Source organism: Kogia breviceps, chromosome 9 (genome assembly GCF_026419965.1).
Source record: "Kogia breviceps isolate mKogBre1 chromosome 9, mKogBre1 haplotype 1, whole genome shotgun sequence".
Taxonomy (NCBI): domain Eukaryota; kingdom Metazoa; phylum Chordata; class Mammalia; order Artiodactyla; family Physeteridae; genus Kogia; species Kogia breviceps.
The window spans coordinates 109,321,228-109,325,502 of NC_081318.1; the positions used below are offsets into that span (position 1 = coordinate 109,321,228).

At 45.1% G+C, this 4,275-nt stretch overlaps 1 long non-coding RNA gene across 1 annotated transcript; it reads left to right on the forward strand.

Annotated features, from left to right (window-relative positions):
• The first annotated feature begins 1,336 nt into the window (after positions 1-1,336).
• LOC136794802 (uncharacterized) lies at positions 1,337-3,853 on the forward strand. Its single transcript, XR_010842015.1, has 3 exons — positions 1,337-1,394; positions 2,018-2,066; positions 3,664-3,853. It is a non-coding gene; the product is annotated as an uncharacterized lncRNA (long non-coding RNA).
• The last annotated feature ends 422 nt before the right edge of the window (positions 3,854-4,275 follow it).

Sequence of the window (4,275 nt, forward strand, 5' to 3'; positions counted from 1 at the left end):
GCTGCTCCGGGTTCCGAGTCTCTCTCGCTGTCCCTGCAAGATGCCAGCGATGCCTTTTTAATTAGTTCGTGGCTGAACCGTACTTTTACACGTGAGCCATTGATTTCAGGAAAGGCGCCGCCGCACTGGGCCCGAGAATTCGTAAGTGCCTCCCGCCCCTTCCTTATGGATACGTCTTGGGACGCTTTGGTGCGACTCCAGACAAGAGGCCGGGTGCTTCGTGTCTCTCCTCCTTCCTAAGGAGCAGGCCCCGTCGAATGGCTCAGGGCAGCCAGAGCTGAAAGTTCTCTCTGCTGGATGTTTCTGCCCAGGAAGGAAAGTAAAAGCAGAATCTTGGGCATCAGAGTTCAATGATAAAAGATACCACCTAGAACAGTATTTCTACATATTTCCGTTTTTCATGAGGGACTGTACCTCCTGGAAATTCCTCTCTGGAGTAAAATAATTAAAGGTAGATACAAGTGTGTCCTTTTGCCACATTTTCAGTATTCGTTCTCTTGAGGGGTAATATTGAAAATATCTATCAACTGCCTAGGACACAGGCACCAATCATTAAAATGAAACAGACATTAGCCTCGAGGGGCTGGAGTGAGGGCGTTGCGAAGGCTCGGAGCCACTTGCAAATCCCGCGGTATTTTAACAAAAGTATGGCCATGTTGGCATTTCCTCCCTCTCAGCCTTGGCTCTCCCTCTTCTCTTCTCTTCCCCTCGGTAGCTGCAGCCTCTGTTTTGTCCCGCCCGCCCACGGCCAGCGCCGGGTGTGATTCTTTCACTCCGGTCATGAATTGCATTGCTTCATGTGCCCGGTGGTGACCAGGATCCTGCAGGTAGACGTGCTCCCCAGATGCGAATGGGGGCGAGTGCGGAGCGGTGCGGCCGCCAGGGTGATGACCCCAATTGTCACGGAAGCGGAGGAGGGTTTCCGCCCTGGGCAGGAAGTCAAGAGAGCGCCCGCGGCGGCAAATGGAGCCCGTGGGGACATTCCAGACAGGGAAGCTTTTCCCAGTGGTGTAACGCTGGGTGGCCCCTGACATCTCCCACCTCCTCGAAGCTGCAGACGTTGCTAGCTTTTTGTGAGACCACGCGGGGCCCTCCCGGAGCCCAGCTGCAGCACTGTTTCGTAGCAACGAATTCCCTCGGCGAACCCCCTGGACGAATTCCCAAAGGAGGGGTGGGAGCACGAATGGGCGAGAGCTTCCTGTGAGCTGCGCTGGTTTCATTACTTTCATGCTCAGCACTTGTGTCATCCACTAGGACAAGTAAATCAAGCTCTAAGTACGGCTGTCTCGATCCAAGCTGTAAGGAAAAAAAGCAGCAAGTGTTCCACATTACAAATAGAAACAAAGGGAAAAGAATGATGCTTTAGAAGAGGTTGATGATTTTAACACCTCCAGGTCTGTACTCATTTACTCAGTACAGCAAACCCTACTTAGTAAAGTAAGACAAAAGAATGTCCTGTTAAAGAAGCACACAAAACATTTGCATTTGAATGAGTGAAATCCCCAAACCTCAATGCTGTAAAGCAGCAGCTGGGGTGCAGTGGAAGGAACTTCTGGGCCAGGAGCTGAGAGAACTGGGCTCCAGGCCGTCTCTGCTATTCAGTAGCTGCCTGACTGTGCCCAGCTCAGCCGGTCTGAGCTTGGGTTTCCTCTTCAGTACATGAAATGCTGGACTAAATGATCTCTACAATCCCCGGTCAAGTGAAAAATCTCTCTTATTGTTGTCTGCAGTAGACACAAATAAATGGCGACTCCTAATCATCTCTGCCCTCCCCACCCAGCTCATAGCCAGATGAGTCTGGTGGTCCAAGGAGTGGTAATGTAGAATGGTTTATTTATCTATATTTCCCCCAGTGCTTCTCTTAAATAATTGATAGTGGCTGGAAAATGCTTTCAAACTTAGAAGTCACTGGGCAGAGGTGAGAGGTTGACCCTTAGACTGATTTTATTTAAAGACCACCCAAATCTGCAAACCTTCTATACGTTTCTTGCTACGTGTGGCAGCATTTTTTTTTCAGAAGCTGAAGTGTCAAACAACGTTTTGTACGTGGTCCTGCCCTGTCTAAGGTAAGGGTGACCTGCCTATAATTTTTCTCCATTACAGACACTCCAGGCTCCTTTAAGAATGGCTGTCAGCACTATTCCTTGACAGATAATGTGCATTTCTTCATGGCATTTTGATTATTATTTCCTTAAGCCATTATTTAAAGCTATTATTGATATTTTACTTTTCAAATACAGAAGTGCTGTGCCTGTAAGTATTAATAGTTATGATTTGATGAGAACCTACCACATGCAAGTTTCCAGGATGGAAACTTTATATACAATATTATTTAACTGTCAAAATACCCCTTTGAGTGGAGATATTACTATCTCCAGTTAACAGATCAGGAAAAGCTAAAATCACGTTAAGTATCTTGCCCAGGGTCAAACTGATGGTGGGGCAGAAATCTGAACCCAGGCCACTCCAACCGTGGTTTCCCACTCATCCCCTCCTTCTTCTGGATGCCAGGCTCACAGCTTTCATTCCCATGGTTTTTATTCCCTAATTCTTAAAATTATTTATATTAAGAAATGTCTGCTAGCATCATCCGAGTTCATCCCAATATATTCCCTATAATTTTAGTATCATCAACTTAGAGCCTTATTTATAGTGAAGAGGTCATGCTTCATACAAGAGGGCTTGAGGGGACCTAAGGCAAATCCTCAAGAGACCTAACGATTCAGCACTGCTGCCTCCCAGTGGCTGTGAACCTCGAGTGACTATTGAGCTTTAGAGAGACCTGCGATTATAGTGATTTGGGGTAGAATGAAGGTGTAGAGGAAGGAAAGATTCTAAGGAAATATATACTATGAGGCTTGACGACTGGGTATGGAAAGTGGTGGTAAGTGAGAGAGGTTGGAAAGTAGATGATGTTTACCACAATACTGAAATGCAATTACAAAGGGTTTGGAGGGGGATAGAGGGACTTGGAGGCCAGTGACAAGACCAGTGGGTTGAATGTGGAGTTTCACTAACGTTTAGGAGGTGAGATCACGGCAAGAAAACAATCAGTAAAGAGTCCAAGAAGGAACAGGAGGAGAGTAGAATAGAAATGGGGAAAGATGATGTTGAAGAGAATTTTAAGGACTAAGCAGCCAAGGGTGTAAAATTTCAGAGTTTATGATTGCATTAAGCTAATTGTTAGTTTAAGAAAATTGCTTTAAAATTACTGCAGCAGATTACTTGACTTGTAGAAATACACAGCGAAATAACTTGTGTAATTTCTCCATTATGTGTCATTCTTTAGTCCCTCAGAGCCCTGAAAACAGATATTACACTGGTAGAGGAAAATGACCCCAGAAATGGGTCACGGTAGAGGCTGCAAAAGATTTGTTTTGCCTACTTTATCGTTTTTTTTATCAACATTATGAAAGTAAATCTTATTAATTTTATGAGTCAATAATATCTACCCCAAGGATTGATATTTATGAAATAAGTAAAACTAGAATGCTGGCTTAAACCCCAGGGAACTCTGTTATCATGAGAAACCCTCAAGACCTGAATTTAATCAAGAACCTGATGAGGATTTTACGTGGTGCTATTAGTCATACTCCTCGGGATTTAGCTCATCGTATACTCTTCCTTCATTTAATAATTTTTTTTCTAACTTTGCTAATTTAGAAGCTTCCAAAATCTGATCACGATGCAATAAGCATTACCAACAATGACCCTATCATAGTGGAAATGACCTCATTACCACTCTTGTTGCCAAAAGCAATCCAGGGCAGATGTGGTCTTGGTTTGAGATGAAGAAAACAGTCTTAGGATGAAACAGGAACACTGGGAAGATGTCTCCCCCCAAATCCCGACCTGTTCCTCTGACAAAAATGATCATGAAACTTTGGTTCCAATACCAATGGATGCGCCGCTGATTTAAGAGACGGTGCGTGTCAAGCTGACGGTTAGAATCCTATACGCGAGGTGCGGACAGCGTGACGGAAGCTCGGCTGTGTATTTAAGAGCAATAGCTGGAGTCACGGCCGTGACTGCCCTGCACCTGTGGCCTCTGCTCCCAGTTACAGCGCTGCTGTAAATTCAGACGTCTCCCCAGCAGGCCTCTGTCACTGCCGAGATATAACGTCAAGTAAGTATGGCCTTTCCTTCTAACTTTCAGTTCCTTTTTCAGTCGTTTACTTCATCATTACTCACGCTATTATTCTCTTATTCATTCAAGAAATAAGTTTTTGTTTACCTTTCTATGTGCCTTTCCCTGTACTCTTCTAGGGGCGAACG